This window comes from Enhydra lutris, unplaced genomic scaffold (genome assembly GCF_002288905.1).
Source record: "Enhydra lutris kenyoni isolate GAN:26980312 unplaced genomic scaffold, ASM228890v2 scaffoldscaffold38, whole genome shotgun sequence".
NCBI lineage: Eukaryota > Metazoa > Chordata > Mammalia > Carnivora > Mustelidae > Enhydra > Enhydra lutris.
In genome coordinates this window covers 18,236,806-18,258,107 of record NW_019154122.1, presented here as the reverse complement: position 1 = coordinate 18,258,107, position 21,302 = coordinate 18,236,806, and the positions used below count along the sequence as shown (strand labels likewise).

At 62.1% G+C, this 21,302-nt stretch overlaps 1 protein-coding gene across 1 annotated transcript in view; it reads left to right on the top strand.

Annotated features, from left to right (window-relative positions):
- Nucleotides 1–21,302, top strand: part of LOC111154771 (PR/SET domain 16) — a 202,229-nt gene that overhangs the window by 26,820 nt on the left and 154,107 nt on the right.

Below are 21,302 nucleotides of genomic sequence, written 5' to 3'. Positions count from 1 at the left end.
TTTATGAAAACAGCCATTGAAAAGTGAAGTGTATGATGCTCTTTGTCTATTTTTCTTGTCTGTTGTTTGGGATTAATCTTTACTGTAATCCGGGCCGGCCGTGCCCCCCTCACAAAGGCCACACTCTCTTTCCATGGGAAAAATGTTTCCGCATATCCCAGTGAGGAGTCGGGGGTGGGGGGGTTTGTGCTGATGTGGCAGTTGCCGGGCCCTCAAGACGCTGGACAGGCTGTGTCCAAATAGTGTCCGATGAACAAAAAGCACACAGTGGTTCTCACGTCTGTGTCAGCGCGGCGACACGTCAGGACGGGGGGCCGGGGCGCCCAGGGCCGCAGGGAGCATGCGTGCGGCCCGTGCGGCCCCAGCCCCTCCGCAGTCCACATGACGGTCCTCCGGGGAGGGAGGGCCACGCGCGGCTGCGCTCTGTCCCCCACCCCCTGCACCGGGGCTCCTGGGTGGCTGTCGACCGCCGGACCCCGGCGGGACGGGCAGACCTCCAGGCCTGGAGGAGGAGCCTCCCGTCGCTCTGTCCTCAGGCCGCGTCCGGCCCTGCGAAGCGAAGGTCCAGGCCCAAATCTGGGGTCAGAGACCTGTAAGTCACTCCGGATATCACCGAGGGCCGGACCGTGGCCAGCCGCCGTGGACTGCCTGCTGGAGCCGGGGGAGGGCTCGCGGTCAGTCCCGGCGTGTGTGCCCTCCCACCCGCGGGCCCCGCCGCCCTCCCCATGCCCAGCTCCAAGCAGCTTCCCGGATCCTGCCCAGCGGCCCCGGGGCTCCCACTCCGTGTCCGGCTCTGCTCCCAGCTGCAGGGTTCCAGAACGGAGGGCAAGGGGGCGGCCGGCCCAGGCGGAGACGGTGCCTTTATGTAACACCCTCCCTTCCGCGCGTCCTGGTCCGAGCTTTGGTGTTTTCAAAGCTCGTTCCAAGATGGGCTGAGGAGGCCCAAAGTGGAACCCGCCCCCGTGCGGGATTCCGCCAGGAAGCTGTGGTTTTCCGAGCGTGTGGGTCGTCGGGCTACGACTTCTTTTCCCTGGAAAGGACCCGGAATCACCTCAGCGTGGTGGCAGGTGGGCCGGACTGTCGGCCTGGGCCCCCAAATCGGTGATTTGGTGCGCGTGGTGATGGCGAGGCCTCCGCTTCCGACAGCTGGGCCGGGCGTCAGGCTCCCCGCACCTGTGTGCGGCTCCTAAGATGGGTCTGGGGGGCGGGGGCGGGCCGTCGGGGAACAAGCCCCCTGCGTGGGGTTACGGCCTCTCTGGTCTGGGGCAGGTCAGGGACCTGGAGGAGCACCACTCCTGTCTGCGCCCGACTCGGGAGGAAAACGAGTCCCCGGGCTGGCCAGGAGCAGAAAGAGCCACCGGGGAGCTTGGCACAGACGTGGACAGCTAGCACGCGCTGGGAGGCGGGGCGGGGAGACGACGCGGGGCCTCCTGGCGCTGCGGCCAGACCATGACTTCCAAAATCCAGCCGTCGTCACCTGCACCCCCCACACCGTGCAGCCCATCCTGCTTCTTCCTTTGTTATTGGATTTCAAACCTGGGGGGCGGTCTCGAGGGGCTCGGCTCGGTCCCTCAAGTTCCCCGTGCGTCCCAGCTCGGACTGACTGCCGTGCCCCGTCTTCTGCCCAAGCCCGTCAGGGGTGCTGCCTGTTCGCCGCCCTGCCCCCACCGCCATCCCCCCCACCCCGAACAAGGTGTCAGAGCCCCTCAGCGACGCAGCCCTGCCCCCCCACCATTTCCCTCCCTCCTCTACCACCGACATTAGGGTCTGGGAAGGTGGCCAAATGCCACCGGGGACACTGCGGCAGTAAATCATCCCTGGGCCAACATGTGCAGGCCCGGGGCTCGCCCCTGGCCGCAGCCGGTCCCCCCACCCCGGCCCCCTCTGACAAAACACCTATTGTCGTGGGGAGTGAAGAAGACTCGTTCCCACTTACAAAGGGCCTCGGAAGCCAAGTTGTGGACGCCGGAGGAGACGCCTGGATCCCGGCAGGGAGCCTACAGCACACTCTTTCTTCCTCCCTGGTTCATACTTTTCCTCTCTCGTGGGGGTCCCCCAAAGCCTTTCATTCCGGCTTCATATTCACATAAAGACATCAAGAAAAAACCCCAGCAGAAAGAATTATTAGGCAGGGCTGTCAAATGCTTTATCAGGAGAACAGGAGGGGGAGCAGGGTAACCCTTTCCGCGCTGGCCCGACGGGCCTGGCTCCTGAGAGACCCCGGGCGTCCCACGGGGGAGCCGAGGCCGCCGCGGAGCTGCCGGTCAGCACCACGCTCGCGTACCCGCGCACCCCGGGGCACGCACGTGCACACACACACGCGTTCGCAAGCAGGCGTGTGCGCGTGCGTGCACAGGTGGGCGTGCGCGGCTCTGTTTACCAGATTTCCAAATCGCGGCGCTCCGTCTTAAGGTCCTGGCCCACCTTCCTCGGGGAGGGACGCTCTGGGCCCTCCACGTGGTTCTTTCTTTGTTCCAATCAGCAGAAGATGCCCATTCCCTTCCCCGCCCCGGCAGGGGTCTCTAACATTCCCCCGCACACCCCCCCCTCCCCGGGCGCAGGGGTCTCTCCCACCCTTGGAACAGAGGGTCCGCTGAAACCAGAAGCCTCCTCATCCCTCCCGGGGCACACACGCAGGGACGAGGGTGGGCCGTCCTCAGCACGCAGCTTCAGAAACCAGATAACCCAGATGGCTTGTTCCGACAGCGCTCTGTGCTCAGCAGAGGTGTGGGCTGCCCCCCGCCATTAACTCCCGATTTTCTGCCTCCCTCCTCCTGGCAAAGGGCCGTCTCACCGGCTCCCCCAGACGGCTTGGTACCGCCCCCTCCTCATGGTCTTCCAAAGGTGCACAGCGGCTCCGGGGTCCCGGGACCAGAGGGTGAGCCGCAGGGGAGGGGCGTGCCCGGCACACAGCCACCAGGAAGCCCCTTCGGATCTGTGGCGAGGGGCACCCCAGGGTGGGCAGCGCCTCCGGACACATTTTCCACGCAGCCTCCCGGCGCACAGAAACCGAAAACCGCACGCCAACAAACGGCTCCCTCAGCAAACATTTTTATTTCCAATTAGCAAAAGAAAAATTGCTAATTTGCTGCAGTTGGGCTGGGCCGACGTCTCAATCTGCGGAGTGTCAGGCAGTGAAAGACAACGCTTCACGCTGTGCCGGCGAGAGCGAGCCTCTCCAAAGAGGGTCAGGGCAGCGGGCCCAGAAACCAGATTGACTGGCCACAGCGCTAAATTACTCACACAAGACACACATTGTCTGCTGTGCCAGCTCCCGGAGGACCGGCCTTCTCTTTCTTCCCCTCCGAGCGCGGGGTGGGGGAAGGGGTCCGAGCGTGGGAGGAGAAGGCAGGGGCTGGCGTGCCTTTGGAAAGGGGAAGGATCATCTTCGGGAACCGAGAGAGGCAGGAGCCCAGTTAATCATTAGCCAGGGCTGTCTGCGGAGTTCAGGAACAGGATGATAAAATTCTCCCAGAGCCCGGCCGTGGCTTTGCACCCAGCAGATTCGGGCGAGATAGTGTCCTACGAGAGTTAATAACTGAACGGCCGGGAGAGGGACCGGCTCTGACACAGCCTTTCAAGGCAACCATCCCCACCCGCCGTCACCCGTTCCAGGACGGTGCCCCCAGGCAGGCGTGTGTGTGTGTGTGCGCACGTGTGTGTGCGTCTGCGTGTTAGTGGGCATCACCCCCCACCGTGCGTGAGCCTTCCACAGTCTCCCAAGAAAGCCAGCTGTCCTCTGGGCTTAAGAACCCCAGGACACACAGGGTCAGGGTAGAATGCGGATCCTGCCGTTGGGGGCTCCTTGGGGGAATAAGGGGGTGGTCATGCTGGCCACAGATGTTTGGCTCAGAGGTAATAATGAGCCTCTCCTGAAAACCACCGACCACGTAACCTCAGACAATGAAAGCCTCCGGGTAGCTCTTGGAGGACAGGTTCGCCTGCATCTCCAGACGCGAGCCTCACTTGAGCAGACATTCATTACATGCCCACAGGAACTGGCCTGCAAGCGTGCCGTTCTCCAAGCGCGGCCCACGCGGCTTTCCATCTGCAGGGCCTCCCTCCGCGGGTCTCTGTGGTGCCGGCTCCTGCCAGTCCTCCCAGCCGGTTCAGACAGGGCCCCTCCTGAGATGTGTCCCCACAGCGCGGGCACCAGAACCGTCGTCTGGGTCTGCCCGAGCTCAGCGGCACCCGCGGGCCATGTCTGGAAGGTCTCTGCTCACGTCCTCTGTGTCCTCTGCACCCGGTCAGCTCAGCGGGCATTAGACCAGCTCGTGCACGGCCTGGCCCAGCGCAGGGAGCGGCAGAGGGGCTGAGCGAACTGGGGCCGGCTGCAGGTGCTGCTCACCACGCTTGGGTCCTGCCACCCACCCAGGTTGGCTCTCGGCCACCTGAGAGCAAGGGTGACCTCTGGAATGGTCCAGAAGGGCCCAGCCTCGGAAGCAGTTCCTGTCGGTGCTGGGCAAGAAGGTTGCTCCGTCCCCAGGGGGTCCAGGACCAGGGCAGCTCTGCCATCCCGGTGATGGATAGAGCTCCTGGGAGGCCGGGCAGACAGCGATGCTGGGACAGATGTGACATGGAGGCACAGAAACCAACACCCCCACCTCTGTGGGCCAGGGCCTTGCTGTCATCTCTGAGACACAGGCTGCTGGGCAGGAAAGGGCGGCTGGCTTGGGGGGACCACCGGCACCCGGCAAAGCCAGCAGCGGCCAGTGCTCAGTGCCAGGACGCTCGACGGGCAGAGTCAAGCCAGGCAGAGCCCATGTGGGGAGCAGACCACACTTCCCACCGCAGTGGGGCCAGTGGTCAGCGGGCCAGACCCAGCCCCGGAGTGCCAGAGGGCCACGGCCAACGTCTGCGTTAGACCCACAACTCTAGAGTGGAAGGAGACATTGGAGAAAACTCCAGGCCCACTGCCTCGATCGTGCTCGGAGCTGTAGGCGAACAGTGTCGACACTCGGGAAACGGAGGCGTGGACACAGACCCTCCAGGCCCTGGTGCGCCACGGCCTCAGATAAGTCACTCAGCTTCTCTGAGCGCCGGCCTCCGGGCTGAAGGGAGATGACCAGCCCGGATGATGGATGTGCGACTTCTGTGCACGACGCGAAGCACTGTCTGGACGCGTTGTCTTTGTGTAAATAAGGGAAGGATGCAGAGTCTGCATCATGGGGAACCTTTTGTCCCGAGTGGACCCGGTCTAAGAACATGTATTTTCCTCAGTAAAAATGAAGAGTCACTGCCAGGCCATCACTCACGGAAAAGTCTGGCCACAGACACACGATGCTCCCAGCGCTGCTCCCGAGGCTCGGGGGCAAGACAGGTGCTTGGCGTCAGTCCCCTTCCTGCTCAGCTGTGAGTGGTAGAGCCCGAGCACCGTGGGGCCCATGCACACGCACGCACATGCACGCGCACCAGCACAGACGCAGGTGCACATTCGCTCTCCTCTCGTTCCGAGTCCCAGGACCCGGGAGCCCCTCCCAGAGTCGGCCTGGTGTGGAGAAGCACAGCAGGACGTGCCTGACAGGGCGGAAGGGGACACAGGAACTCTCTGGAAGGCGGCTTGCCACACTTCTGTTCCCAGGACTTCAGGACACCCGCTGCTCCCCAACGGAAGACTGCGGACACGGCACCGGCCCTGAAGGACAGGAAAGAAGGGTTGTCACCGGCACACCCCCGGGGCTGGGCTTCGGGGGCAGGTCCTGTGACCTTGAGCTCAGGTCCCGTTGGGCCCATCCCCCCACAGAACAAGCAGCCCAGAGGAAGAGACCTTCTGCCCGAGGGAGGCCCGCTGCCTCCACCCCCGGGCCTGAGGGGGTGTCCCCAGCTCCAGGCAGGCCCGGGTGCCCAGGTCCCTCTTTTCCCTGCAGAAAGCGTCTCCCTACCCCCGCCCACATGAGGGCTGAGGTTCTCAGCCCCGTGTCCGCAGTCCCTCTGTCGTTGGTGGGAGGGCTTCAGGGGGTGCGTGCTATCTGCTTAGAGTTAGTCCTGGGATCTCCTGGTCCCCCGACAAGCAGGCCTTGCTCCCCCGCTACTATGCAGGGCGGAGTCAGCTCTCTGCCCCGGCTGACCTCCAGAATCACTGGGAGATGTCACCAACATTGAAGCTAAACATTGGGTTCATCAACATTGAACCCAAATCCACGATGGGTGGTGGGCCTGGATATGGACATTTTACACGGCCCCTGGGTGTTTCCTGTCTACAGCCAGAGCAGGGGACAGGACCCGGAATTCCCAGCCTCAGCTCTGTGGCCACACTCTGTCCTCTGCCTTTTCTGCACCTGCCAGCAATCGCTTGGCACACAGTTTCCACATCTGGAATTGGGGGCATTTTGTCTCCAAAGGGGCCTGGAAAAAGTGTGCAGCCAGCTCACCCTGCCCCGGCAGCCCAGGGACGACTGCTCTCAGCATAGGGGACATTCGGACGGGCCATCGAAGATACTACCCCAGGGGCTCCCAAGAGCGGGCGTGTGTTGGACGGCTGCCTCTGTCCCCCAGCCCAGGAGTGCACCGTGTCCCCTGAGTGACCGGATGAAGCCTGGATGACCCTTCCCGCCTCTGCCGTTGCCAGACTGAAGGCCTCTTTCTACAGTTAGGGAGTCCCCACCCGGCCACAGCTGGGGGACAGCTAATCAGGGTGCGGATTACGGAGTCCTATCGATCCTGGCGGTGAGCAAACACTTCCCGAGCAGGGGCTCCCGTTATCTCCCAACTGAGACAAGAGCCGCTGATGAGCCGAAGTCCACCCTTTGTCCCCGCGCCGTCCCCAGCCCCGTGGGGTGGCACTTCCCCCACCGCTGTGCCAACACCACTCCCCTCCCACACACCTTCTGCTCGAATGATGGACTTTCTGGCCATCAGACTTGGCGGTATTAAACCTAGGGTAAAATTGCTTGTTTTTTTTTTTTCTTCTTTAGATCAAATTAAACTCACGCACAGCCTGCTTTTCGTCTCACGGGTCGCAGTTCGGCTATCTGGACCACATACTAGTAACCACAACCTCCAGAGCAAATTTCTCTCACAGACACGGCGGCCCTGGGTGCGGACGTGGGCCCAGAAGGAGGAGCTGCCCGGCCGCCCAGCTCTGGGCTTTCCGTCCTGCGTCTTTTCTCGAATTGCGAATGGATGAAGGAGGATACTGGCTTTCCACCTCTGTCCCCCTTCTCAAATATTAAGATAAACGGGTATCACTTTCGAAAATTTAAAATATAATAGAAAATCCATTTCACCAGTCCACCAGTCAAGAGACTCGTCTTTTGGGGAAGCTTTCGTGTCAGGGAGAAAGGCAACCATACATCACCCGGCCCGGCCCCTCAAATAGATAATCAATTTCCCTGAAAGCATCAATAATCAGAGTGGACATTTATTGCCCCTCGGATGGTTTATCTTTGGGGCCGGGGACAGCCGGGCCGTGATGAATACCAAATCTGCCAGGGAACACAATTAAATGCTGGAAGGATAAAGGATTTTATATTGTGCACAAAAAAGCAATCAAATTCATAATTGAACTCCATTGCATGAAATAGGGCAGAAATAAATATAACCCCCCAAAGCGTATCACTTGAGCCCCGTGTGAGAGGTCAGGCAGTGGTGTTGCCGACACTTCATTTCCTTATCCCCCTGGAGGCCTTCGCCTGCCCCCTTCCCGGGCGCCCCAGCGAGCGAGTGGCCCGCAGTCTCCCTCCCAACCTGCGGAGGCTCGCAGGAGAGAAGGCGCTTTCCCTGTCCGCGTTGGCTTGCGCTGGCCTCTGCCGTGAGTGCTCTCCCCTGCCGTGCGAGCTTCCCCGGCTCCTGCTTGAGAGGGTCCTCAGGGACCAGAAGGCAAAGGAGCTCCGCCGACCGACCGGTGGCCTGTGAGGCTCCGTGGGCTCCGCAGGACCAGACAGTGAACCCCGCCACCCGTCCTGGAGAGAGAGGCCCTCACCGCCGGGCCATCGGGGTCCCTGCCCGCAGGACCCTGAGCTGGTCCAGCAGAGGTGCTGGAAGAGGCTTGAAGATCAGCATCTGGGGATTCTCGACCCTGGAAAATTTGCTCCTTCCCGTTGGACAGAGCATCTCAGGGCCTCTGGCCGCGGGCTGAGCTGGGCAGACACCATGCTCGTCTCAGAGCAAAAAGCCCGTAGGGCCAAGGGGCGTCGCTTCTCCATCCGGTCACTGTAGCGGGGGGGGGGGGGGGGGCGCGGCATTCGTTCCAGCAAAGGTCTGCGTGGGCTTCAGGAACCTGATTTTCCAAAGAGCCTTGAAAATGTTAGTGTTTAAGGTCACATACACTTGGCAAAATGCGGCTTTTAGTTTGGAAGGGAAAGAGGCATAAAGGGCATTTTGGACACAAAATAGCTCTTTAAAACAGCATTTTGATGAGTTAAGTATAAATAAATCAGAAACACACGGATTTCATTTCCTTTAAAATACCCGCGGGCTCAAACACTAGCGGGAAAAGTGCCTGGCAAACGCGGTTTGGGATTCTGACAAACCCAAATATTTTGAAGAGGTTTCTGAAATGTTTGCAGCCAGGTCTCCTCGTCTGTCCCGCCTTCCGTGAGCCCCGGGGGGGCTCCTCCCCGTCTGCCCCCGGCGGCCGGGCGGTCGTGTGTGTTGTGTGTGTGTGTGTGTGTGTGTGTGTGTCTGCACGTGTGCACCCAGGGAGACGGAAGCAAGGGAGATGGGGAAAGAGGGGGTGCTTTTGGACTTACAGATTTTAACTTGGTTTTGACATGGAATGGAAAAAAAATTTTTAAAAAAACCCCAATGAGAATTCTACTTGAAGGAGACAAGAAAAAGCTCCGTCTAAAATGGGCCCTGGTAGGAACTCCGCACTGTCCACTCGCTGAGCTCTGTCCACTCGCTGCCGGACATCTGGATCGACGGTGGGAGGTCCAGCTCCGCCCCTGGAAGGTCTGGGCCAAAGGACAAGCTCCTGCAGGACAGACAAGCCTCGGGGAGAGCCAGATGTGCGGGCACGGCGCCGTCACGGACATCCGCCCTCCACCGCTGGCCCCGCGCTGATAGTGGTCTTCTTCCCTCCGTAGGAGCTGAGCACATTGGTGGGGACGGTTTTCCTGCGTCCGTGCCTCGGGATATAGTGACAACCAGCCAGGCCCTCGGGTGGCCACTCCCGAGACGGGCCTTGGCCTGTGCAGACAGCCAGGTCCGAGGACACGTGGCAGCAGCTCAGGTGCGGGACTTAGGACTTCCTTCCGGTCCAGAACCAGGGGACAGCTGGCTGGTGTGGGGTCCTCCAGGGAACCCCGGGTACAAGTTTGCCGAGCCTCCTACTACCTAAAATGCACACAAATAAGAGAAGAGCCCTTCCGTTCCGCGGACCCAGGGAGTGCCGAGACACGGGGCGTCCACAGGAGACCCGGAAGGGCCCCAGGCACATCGTCCTGCCGCCGTTCCCAACACGGGGCTCTCGTGCTGAACCTCCGCGGCCCGGTCGCTCAGGTGGACGCCAGCCCGGTTCTTGGGGTGAGCGCGCCGTGCGCACACGCGGCCTGCTGCCCGGAGCTCTTATCTGCAGCATCTGGCCCGGGAAGGCCGTCTTCGTGTCTCCGAAACCAAACTGCTCCCCCGGAGACATAAACAGAGACGCTGACTGCTGAAGGGCCTCCCTGAGCCATCTTTCCCCACAATGTTCCTCTTGGCATCTGATGAGAAAAAAAAAACTTGCAATCCATACTTGAAGTTGGATTTTTTGATTTTCTGCAGAATTGGGCTCCGAGCATTTAATAACAAGGCTCCTTACTGCTCGGCCTCCAAATTTATAATAAAAATAAATATTTCCCCTTCCTGATGCAGAAGGCCGTGCCGACCACAGCCCGGAGCTCGGACGCACGAAGGTGCCCGCACGGTGAACCCCGGCGCGGCCTCGCACAGCCGTCCCCGCGCCGGACCCCAGCGATCTGGAACGTTCCCTGCTGACAGGCGGGCCCTTCACCTAATTGTGCGGCCGATCACAGGCCGACGCCTTTCTCTCCAAGACCAAGACGGGACAAAGCCTCAGATGACTAATTACTCAAATACAGTGTCTTTTGCTAATTGGATTGGTTAATGTTAGTTAATAAGGCACTTTAAGGGTAGGGATGGGGTATGAAAGAGGCAATTCATACTGTAATAATAGGCTAATGACCACCAGCGGCCGGCCGGCCGGCGGACTCGCTCTCCAGGTCCTCCGCCGGCTGATGCAAGGAGCCGACGGAGCCGCCCGAGAGGCCCCGCAGCCTGCGCGGGATCGGCGGTGCCCGCGGACACAAGCCGGGGCGCCGGCCGCCGCGGGAGTCGGCCCTCGAAAGAGAAAGTGAAGCCCTGTTATTTCCATTATTTATGAAGGAGCCTCTGGTTAGGCGGCCAGGAGCAGGAACCAGAGTCCCGCGTCCTTGTCCCGAGGCCAGAGGCTTGGCTGTTTTACTCAGTGACCCCGGGCAAGCTCCTTGACCTTCGCAGGCCCCAGTCAACTCAGCTGGAAAATTGGGTAAAAAGATTGTGGTGTCTTTCAGGCGTGCGCCACTGAGCAGAGGTGCTTGGAGCGGCACAACTGTGACAGCCGGAGCTCAGGGACGGGAGCATGACCGGCGTCCACCGCCTGCTCTAGCCAAGGCAAGGAAAGCCGGACCTGGGCGCCCAAAATCAGACCCTGGAACCTGGACTCGGTCCCGACTCTGGGAGCAGCTCGGTGACGGCCGGAAGCCAAACGCCCTCGCCGGCTGTGGACAGTGTTGCACACGACCTGCTCGCCGGTGGGGCTCCGCGCCCATGGGGGCCAGTCCGCAGGGACTCGCACCCAGGGGACCCCACCCCGTTCATTCCCCATCCAGCTCTGGGGTTCGAGATGTGGCCTTTCTGCTACATTTGAGTTTTACAGTTTGATTCAAGAAAACCTTCCTTTCGGGAAATGAGGGAAAAGAGAATCACTGGCCGGGAGGCTGCCCCCATCCTGGCAAGGCTGGTTCCACCTGCAGGATGTCCTCCAAGGAGAGCCAGAGGGAGGCTCCGTCCCCTTGGGCTCGCGCCTCCCCCCGGGCACAGGAGCATGCGGTTTCCTGGCGGTGGGGGGAGGTGAACTGATGAAGGCCGCCCAAGATGTTTGCTTCGGGAAAGGAAACGTCTCAAGTGTGGAGTGGGGAGAGGACCAAGGACACCGGGGTCCCCTGCTTTAACTCGCAAGCCCCGCTCACGGGGCCCCACGCTGACCCTTGACCAAGAGGGCTTGAGCTGTGCACGTCCACGCAGGCGTGGGTTTTTTCTCCGTAAATACGGCACCGCACCGTAAACCTATTTTCTCTTCCTTCTGCTTTGCTCAGGAATGCGGTCTTTCCTCCCGCGGACTGTACTGTGAGATCTCAGACTGTAAAGGCTGCGACACGCAGAACACGGTGTTAACCACCGGCTCATGCTACCGCTGAGGCTTCCCGTCAACACCACGCCGCTAGTAGTCACGTTCGGGGGAGACAACAGTGATACTCAGAGTTTCAGGGGGTCGGCACCCCCCACTGCCGTGTTTTTCAGGGCTGGACTGTGTTAAGTACACGAATGTGCCTCCATGGGGACCATTAGCCGAACAGATAACCCACCTGGAGGCCGTAAGGAGAAAGCGCTTCGCATCTCCCGGGACTGCTGTCCGTTTCGGTGCCCAGCAGGGAGACTGTGGCTGCCCCCGAGAAGAGAGCTCATGGCCCAGCTGAGACCAGAGTCTAGAATGGGCGAAAGACCGACTGGACCGGGGCTTTCACCGTGCTCCCCGTCCCGAGGGCTTAGAAACAGAAGCTGGCCCGCAGAGGGAAGGCAGGCCAAGTAGAGGCCGGCCAGGTGTCCAAGGAGAGCAGAGTCCTTGACCAGGAGCCCAGCCAACCCCCAGGACACAGTCCCGCAACGCCTACCTCAGCTGTCCAGGGTCCTCGCCAGGCAGGGGACTCAGGCGCACACCTGCTCTCCCTCTCCCCCGTCCCTGTTCTCTCTCTTTTGTGGAGTGGGGGACAAGCTGGGCCCCCAACACCCACCTGGCAGACCGCAGCTCTCTTCTCAGTCTGGAAAGAACCAATAAATTATGCAGCCGACCCCAATCCCCCAGCTCTAAGAATAGAGTTTTAAAAATCCAAATGTGTCCAAGAAAATTCCTGAAAACGTGATGTTTTCCCGAGCCTCTTTGTACCCATGCTTGGGGCTAGAGCCCACGTGCAGACAAGCTCCTTGGAAGGGGCTTCCCCACCGACCAGCTCACGGGGTCCTCGGGGAGACGCACATGACCCTCGGGCTCCCTGGCGGTCTTCCCACGCCCCTGACGGCCCAGGGGAGCACCTCCTCTCTGTGCCCTCTCTGTGTCCCTCCCGAGCTAATGGGGGTCATCTTCCTGAGTGTACCCCGCAGACAGACAACGACCTTGTCACATGGGACGGACAGGCACGCACCCAGCCAAGGAGCTCAGCAACCACCCCCTGCAGGGCTCCCACCCCCAGGGAATCGTGTCCAAGCCACAGGCCGCCCTTGCTGTGGTCTTGAGGCTAAGCCGAGCGCTTTCCCGTCCAGACACCGCCAGGGTCTGTGAGCTCGGTGGTCCTTTCCAGTTGCAGGAAAAGCCGGGCTACAAGGAGAGAGGAGGGAGGAGATGTCACTGTGCACACTTTTCCTGAGGCTTTTGACTGCGGCTAGACGCGGGCCCCGGGTCGGTGGTAGGGTTCAGACCCCATTCTCAGATCTCGGGGTGGGGGGAGGACGCTGTTCTCTTCCCTAGAGCAGCGACAAGACCCCAGGACCCGCACATGCACCAGCCACTCTGCAGGGTGCAGTGAGGCGAGGAGGGAGCGAGGGGCACACACAGGCGCTTGGGTACACGGCACGTGCTTCTGAGGTGTCCCCGTGGCCGCAGCGGGACATGGGGCTGTCTGATTCCCAGGGGTCCCACCCCCATCATTAAGTCAAATCGCTGGAGCACCACTCGGGGCACGGAGCTCTGCAGCTGGGGGTCCGAGTCTCCTTCCTGGCACTCCAGGCGGCTCCCCGGAGGGCCTGCCGGTGCGCCAACGAGAATGGCGGTCCAGATCCCCGAGAGACATGAGTGCCCCATGAGGAATACATAGGTGAGGATATGTCCCCACCCCAAGGTCCAGGCCGCCAGCCCCGCCCGGGAAGGGACCCCACCCCATCACAGGGAAGCCTGGTGGCCGGAGGCAGACATTCCTGATGGCGGGTGGGGACGTCCTCCGGGCCCATTCCGAGCCCTGTCCTTGCTGGAAAGCAGACAGGGACACAGTGAAGGAAAGGAACCCGAGCCGGGAGGTTTCCAACTGCGTCCGATTTCACAGCCTCCTTCCCCGGCGGGAGGCTACAGCTGGGAACGTGCCCCCCGCGGGCCCCGCTGCAGCTGTTGGCAGGATCTGGTGACCTTGGGAACGCTGCCCGCGCGGCGCGCCGTCCGCCGCTCTCCCACCTGCCTGAATGGTCGCCCCATGGCCGAGGGCGTCCCTGGTGACAGACCACTGGCATCTCTTCTGGGTCCTGCCTCAGCGGCTGGATGCTGGCAGAGAGAGAGTGGGCCAAGCCGCCTGGAGGCCGCAGAGCCGTCTCTGTCCACCCAAGGCCCCTGTTCCCACGGAACTCTCAGAAAGCCTCGTGCCTGCCTCCCCAGCCCGCGGCTGGACCAGCGGCTCCAGGACATGGAGACCCGCCCCCCCGCCCCATCCGCTGGCCGGCTGTGTCTGCCATGGGCCGCATTTGACACGCTGCTTCTGCAAAGGGCCGGAGAGTAAACTCGTCAGGGGGCCCCATGGGGTCTCTGTCTTATATTCTTCTTAGTTTATTTTTACAACCCTCTCAAAATGCAACTTAGCCAGCAGGCGCTCCCAGGACAGGCCTGGGCGGCTCCTGGATGGCCTGTGGTGGGTGACCGCCGGGAGACGGAGCCATTCCGCCGTAAGCAGAACCTTCACCTGCGTTCTTGTTGGAAAGTAAAGGAAGACTGGCTGGCCCCGTCGCTGTGCGCCGTTCTCATCGCTGGGGTGGCCATGGACGGCACAGACGCCACTGGCTGGGGCATTGAACCCATTTTAGAGATGGGGGAGTTGGAGCCGTTGGGTTAGCAAGAGCTCCCGGGTCCTGAGATGGGCTGCGGGGCTCAGAGAAAGGGCTGGCGCGGAGCCCCGGTTCCCCGCGCACTCCCACGGCTGCTCCGCGCTCTGGGAAGGCACTGGAGGGGCGAGGGTGGGGCTCGCGCTGCCATGAGCCTGGAAGCCCCCGAAAGCCTCCAGAAAGGCAGGCGGCCCGAGCCCTGGGTCTGGCCCGGTCCGGGAAGTCTTCCGGAAGTCCCCAAGCACAGCTTGAGGCAGCCGACCCCCTGAGCTGGGAACACCAGGGGTGTGGCGTGGGGACGCGGCCAAACCCCGCTGGTGAGGCTGCCCTCCAGGGGCGAGGCCGGTCTCGGGGTGCCCAGCTCGGTGGTGGTGGGGTGATGCTGCCGGATTCCGATGGCTCCCCGTTTTTCACGGCGGATCAGCACGGAATTCCGGCCACAGCTGGTGCTGTAATCGGGTCCCATTAAGACAGTGTGCGGTCGTGGTCGGCGGCTCTCTGCCTCCCCTGCCCCCATGCCCGGTGGTCTCGAGTTAGCACAGCAGCTGTAACCGAAACCCCGGGCACTCGGGCCGCCGTGCCGTCTCCTCCCCACAGATCGGAAACATTGTGGGCGAGGAAGCCGGGGTCCTTCCCCTCACGGCCCGCCCTCCCCGCCGCTGCCCCCACCAGGTCTCTGAACCAGATCCGTGCAGGCCCAGCCAGCCGATGGCTCGGAGCCTGTAGGCCCAGGACGCTGTGTGACGCTGCCCAGGGCACTCGGGCTCTCGGAGCTCAGCATTCCCAGGGACAGGGGAGAATCCCAGGGACGAGGCCATCAACACGGCCCTCCGTGGAGCCCCAGTGAGTGTCCCTGCGACAGGCGTGGAAATAGCTGTCCTTTTGGTTTCACTGACTCACGCGTGTGCTGAACCCCAAAGTGAGAGAGAGTCCACAGATGTTCGCTGAATGAATAAATGGGATCAAAGACCAAGCTGGTATGGCCAGAATTTGACAGGGGGGGGGGGGGGGGGGAAGACCTTCCGTCTGCCGGGTCATTGCCCCGCGGGGAGGGTAACACGCGGGGGCTACAATTTCACGTCCCTTCCCCACCTCAAACCCGGAAAGCGCTGCCCGACGTTTTTAGGGGAACTAAAATTCAATTCTTCTCTGAGACGCGGAGTGGTGGTCCTCACTCTCCCATGGAATCTCCCAACGATTCAAGGTCACTGCGAACCCCAGCGAGACGGGTGGGAACTCACAACCCGAAACCTGGGGGACACGTGGCAGTGCAGGGGGGACCCTGGCATCCCCGACCTCGGGTCTCAGGGGTTTGCGGCTGGAGTGTCAGGGTACCCATGGGCTGGAGATCTATGACCCCTTCTTATCCACTTATGATTATTAAGGATAATCTTAACAAACACGTTATCAATAGGCAGGGTCAAGTTGAAGCGCATTAATATGATTCTGTCGATACCCGGGTTATTTCCATAACTGAAAAGGGTTGAGCATAAAAGACAAATGTGCACATAGAACCGATAACTGACCCCGTGATTTATGCTCCTTCTTGGTGGACACCAAGGTGCGAAGCCCCCTGGGGGCTGCCCTGGGGTCTCCGAGGTGGCTTCCCTGGATGGGCTGTCACTGAGCGTCCGTGCGGCAGCCGTGCCTCCTCCCCGGGATGATGGCACCCGGCATACTCTCCAGATGTGCCTGCAGGAGCAAAGCGAGGGACGGCCAGCCCGTGTTCAGGGGCGGGGGACACGGTGTTCAGACACATGTCGGGAGAGCCCCCTCCTCCACCGTGCCATCCGCAGAGCCCTGTTGATGCCAGGAAATGGGGGGATGGGCGCCAAAGCCGAGGTGTGCCTTGTATGCGGCTGACACTCAGGAGGGACAAACAATGTCCCGGGGCTGCCTGGGGACACCGGGATCTCGGAATGTGAAAGAATGTTCTAGGACATCTGGCCAGGCTCTGTGAAGACTGTCTCGTCTCCAGCCTCCGAGTGACTGCTAGAGAATGGAGACAGGTAGCCGTCCGGTCCCCTTCATTTGTCCTGGCAGAGCCTGGCGCCCTCAGCCCTTCAAAGCGCTCACAAAGCCCCCATCAGGCTGCCCGGCCTGCCACTGGCATCCCTCGGTCTCGCTGTCCCGGAGGCGTGTCGGGACACTCCCGGAGGCGTGACCGGGAGACATGGACACTAGGCCTGTGTGTGACTGTTGCGTCGTGCTCTGGTCAGGGGGCTTATCCCTAACACAGAGCCGCCTCCTGGCACGGCGGCCTCCTCCGCGTCCAGCCTTTCCTCCTGCAGAGTGACCCAACTGAGGGGCTCCTGGGACAGCGGGCTGCCGGCGCTCCAGCCGGGGGCAGGGTGCCCGTCCCCCTGCAGCCTGGGCCGACATCCACTGAGCCTGGCCTCCTGGTGTCGGGGGTTGGGAGGCCCACCTTCACCCCGCAATGGTTCAGATCCTCCTGGGGGTCCCAGTCTATCCTCCCCTAGGCCAGGACACTGAAGGTGCTGGACTTTGTACCCCAAGACCTTGGTGTCTGATCCCCACCCTGCCCAGGTGCCCAGCCGAGCCAGGGGAGATGCCTCTTCCCATGGGGCCTGGGCAGGAGTTCCAAGCCCAGGCTCAAGGGGAGCAGCAGTGGACACTCCAGCCCCCACGACTGCACAGAGCTGCCCTGGGCACAGGGTCTGGCCAGGCTGATCCAGCCCCACTCTGACCTCTGCCGTCCCTTCCCCACTGTGGGGCTGGCCGGGGTGGGACTGCCCAGGACAGCATCTCAGTGATCCGTCCGCAGAGGGCTCCCGTATCCACTCACCCTAGTTATTGGGTCAGGGTCGTCTGCAGCATACGGCTGTTCCTGCTCCCAGACAATCACGGTGGGGCCTCACGCCTGCTCTTGCCTGAGGAGGCACCCGACCCGGGGGGAGCCGGCCGACTGGCCAGCAGGGTGAGGAGAACGTTGAGACAACACACTCCCTCCCAGGCGTGCATAGCGGGCCCCGGAAACATTCGGAGCGATACGGGACAGAAGCAACAGGATGGCGACTAAGGTCACGGGGTCTCACCAGAACCACCCACGTTCTGCACCAGGTCTCCCCCATCAACCCTGCACCCTGCCCCCCGCAGGGCCTGCGACTCCCCCCGAATCCACAGAGCTCCCCCAGCTCCTGGCTTTTCTCCTCTGGAGCCCACGCCCTCAGAAGGAAGCCCCAGCCACAGACCTAGGAAACGATAGCCCTGCAGAACTTTCTCCCCATTTCTGGGGCGCGTGTGTCCTGCTCCCGGAGTTGGCTTCTACAGGGCTCCTGGACGCACCCGAGCTTCCCTTTCTAGTGCTGAAAGTTATGGCTTGTCATGAGTCATTGATTGGAAGTGCCACACGTCACCCGGCTCTCATGATTTACACGCTCTTCCTTTGCGGACATCAATCTTCCGGAAGCAGGAGGAGGAAGCTGTCCAGCAAGGGCCAGGTGCAGCCCTGGGCAGGCCTCTCCTTAGGACCAGGGCCTGTGGAGGCCATCCTGGGCCCTGCACTCTTGTCCTAGCCTGGCAGAGCAGCGGCTCGGAACCCGGGCCTCGGCTGCTGATGTCCGCGTGGAACCGGCAGCCTTCTCTGGGCAGCCCTGCCCAGTCGGCACCCCTGCCCGGGCTCCCTCGCTGGTCTGGACCACCAGCACTGGAGCTCAGCCTGGCATAGAGCTACAGCCAGGGAAGAAGGGCAGGGGTTCCCATGGTCTAGGACCCCAGAGACCTGTCCTACTCCAAGCTGAGCAGCATCTGTGGGGTGGGGTGGGGGGGTCCTGAGCTCAGGAGCCGCCCAGTGTACCCCTGGGAGGAGCCCTGTGTCTGGCCGTGTGGAGAATTCAGAGCCTCGGTAGGAACAGTCCAAGTCCCCCAGAGATTGCGCGTGCTAAGCTGGGGGTAACCTGCACTCTCTCCTCTCTGGAAAGGGAGCTCTGGGGGGCAGTCCAGAGAGAGAGGGAATCCTTGCAAACACAGCCCCAGGGGAAGGTGGTCAGTCCAAGGCCTGTCCCCAACTCTGTGCACGTCGCCATGACGTTAGATGCAGGGTGTGAAACAAAGTCCCGGCCGGGGCAGGTCGAGTGGGCCACTGCTGTGCGTGCCTGTGTGCTGCGATGCCGCCCTGAGGAGGAGGCCCTGGGGAGGGCGAAGGGGGCCTCTGCCCAGACCAGAGGCTGGCAGGAGTGAGAGGCGGGGCCTGTCACCCAGGGGCCTCCCAGCAGCCACAGCTTCCGAGTGGCCTCTGATTCTGGGTCATGGACCTGCTGTCCACGCAGGGAGCATTTGCACTGAGGCCAGCTGGGGAGCTGAGCTGGTAACAGGGTGACTCTGGGGTTGGGAGGGAGTGGGGAGCCCCTAGGTGGGTGACATCACCTTTATCTCTGGGCCTTTTACCTGGAAGACACATGGTTGTGATGGGAGCCCTGCCCTGTCGAGGTCTGGGTGACCTGGGATCAGAGGCCAGGGAGCCCCCCGCTGCCCCGCATGGAACCTCTGTCTCTCCTGGCCCAGCCCTGCCCTCCCACTGTGCCCCCGTCCCACGGGCCCCAGTCCCCCCTCGCAGGCCGGGCAGCCGGGGCTCAGATCCCACTGTGCACGTGCAGGAGGGCCGCTCTGCCTCTCTGGGCTTCTTCTCACTCCCACAGAGAGCCCACGGCCCTTCAAGAGGCTGTTCTAGGTGTGCCTGAGTTCACGGGCACCTGCTACTCAGCACGGCCCATCCATCCGCCCTGGCCACCACCTGCATCCAGATTCGCCTCTGCCTCCAGATGCAGATCAGAAGGCCGCCTGCCCTCGAGGACACCCGGGATGGAGCCCGCGGGGTTCTCCCCAAGCCTGGTCTCCCCTCCCCTCTGCCAGCCCCCACACACCACCTCCTGCTTCAGGAGTCCCTGTTCCCAGAAGGGCCCTTGTGCCCCTCACCACAGGGCCTTCTCAGCAAGAGGCTGGGGGGCCTCCCTTTTTCCAAACACCAGGGCTCAGGTTGAGGCTGGGGTCAGTTTTGTCCGTTGCCCCAAAGTAGCTAATCCTGGACCTGGTGCCTTTTAAGGTTTTGTCTCCAAGGCGCCTTTTGTGGGTGGTGAAGACAAAAGGTGTTCATCATGAAATAGGCCACGAAGTCCTGTCCTCAGGGGACCTCAGGAGAGCTGGACAAGGACCCAGAACACGGCGAGGAGGAGCTCAGGGGTGGGGATGTCTTCATCCTGCAGAGAAGAAGGTGCAGGCAGGCGGGGGGCCCAGGCAGAGGGCACGTGCCCCCGGTGGGGAGCCGCTGGCGAACAGAGTGTTCCCAGCACGGCTAACAGCAGGCAAGCCGTGCCGGGAGGCTCTGGGTCTGCACAAGGCCGCACTGGCCAGGAGCAGGGGTCCGCCCACCGCTCGCTCCCGGGGACAGAGCAGGCTGCGGGCCCAGCCACGCTCCAGGGGGGTCAGGAGAGAAGGCCCTGCGCCCCGAGCCGAGCTCCGGGCAGGGCCCCCGGGAAAAGCAGGCGGGGTGGGTCCAGATGAGGGCTCCTCGCCTGGGGCTCTGGGGGGGAGGAGCCAGGTTCCCTTAGCCCCCAGAGGGCTTGGGAGGTAGGACTCTGCCGTTGTCCACACGCTGCTTCCTCTTGCCGGACGTCGGGGTGGGCTCTGGGGGCATTGCGGGCCGGCCCCTGCTCCGGGGTCCCCGCAGAGGCTGGGGAGGAGCCCCCGGGGCCGAGCTGGGGGCCGGCAGTGTCCACAGCCGTGTGGGACCCGTGCGCCTCCGGGGCTGGGTCTTCTGAAGGAGCCTGCGTCCTTTCTCGTGCCGCACTTGACTGTGTAAATATTTTTCTTAGGAGTGGAGAGAGAGCCTGCATTCATGGGCTGGGTCTCACTTGAAAGAACTGAGAAGTATCTGTTTAGGCATAAAAGCTGGAAACAGTGTCCAAGGCGCCTTTCAAAAAAAATCATTTTTGTAGCTCGGTCACAGCCAAGCCGATTTTTTTTAATGCAAAAAATAAATAAATATTACCCCACTCCCGGTTGAGAGCTCAAGACTTTGTGTCAACACCACGGCAGCCTCCGTTCTGGGAGCCAGGCCGGTGGCTGGGGACGCGGGGCCCTTCCCCGCCCTCGGCTCAAGCCCGTCCCCGTGACCCCCGCGGGCGGTGCCCTTGCCCATGGCGGCAGGGGACGGAGGCGGGGGTTCTGGTTGGCGGGGACGCCGTGTGCAGCTTCCCATAAGCTGGGGTCGGGTCCCGGGACGTGGACGTGGCGCCTCCCCCCAGCCTGAGCTGCAGCGCGCTTTCCGTGCGGCCGGCCACTGGCCATGTTCGCCATATGGGGCTGTGGAGATGGTGGGGGTCAGGCTGCCACACCTGTGGTCTCATCACTGCGTCCCCGCCAAGGTGGCCTCTGGGACACGGACTCCGTGTCGCGTGTATGCCCGGAGAGTGGTGCTTGCGGTAGGACTTTGACAAAGACAGAAACCCAAGGATGAGCGCTGTTCTTTAAAACGCCTGTCATCCCAGGAGGCGAGGCCGCACAGGTGAGGCGGTGGGCCTCCCCCGCCAAGAACAGGATGAGCGTGAAACATGGCGGTCCTGTGAACTCTGACCCTCGGCTTTTCAGGCCCGTCTGAGGGCTCTGTTGGTTGGGGCAGAAACCCTCCCAAGAGGGCAGGCCACACAGAGTCCACGGCCGCTGGCCACGAAGGGGCCACCAGCCTGGGTCTTGACCTGTCTGCCCACTCTGTCTCTCTAGCAGGAGCCTGAGCCCCTGGTCCCTGAGAGGCCATCAGAGGGAGGACAGCATGAAGAGGGGTCTCCACCAACCACCCGGCCCGGGGCCGCCGTCTCAGGACCATCCTGAGTCCCCACCTACAGCAGCTTCTTCCAGGGGAGGGGCCTGGGAACCCGCTTCCAGCCCCACACCCTTGGGTGGAGAACACCATCACCAACGAGGGAGAAACAGGTTGGAGGGCGACTGGCTTGAAGGCCAGGAGTGGGAGGCCAGGAAACAGGAGCGTTGGGGGTCGTCTCGGGCCCCAGGCCAGGCAGGGGGCGCCTCCCCAAGTTCTTTCTGGTTTTGGAGGCCGGGGCTCCGTCCGGGCTCCCTCCTACGGGCATGGTTTCAGATGCTTTAATAACGGAGTATTTTGAAGAGAAAGAAGCCTTCTGGGATCCGTTTGTGACACCGACCAGAAAGCTTAGCCCCCCTCGGGGGACCCGCCAGAACTCCAGAGCTGTGAGCGTATGAGATGTCTGTGT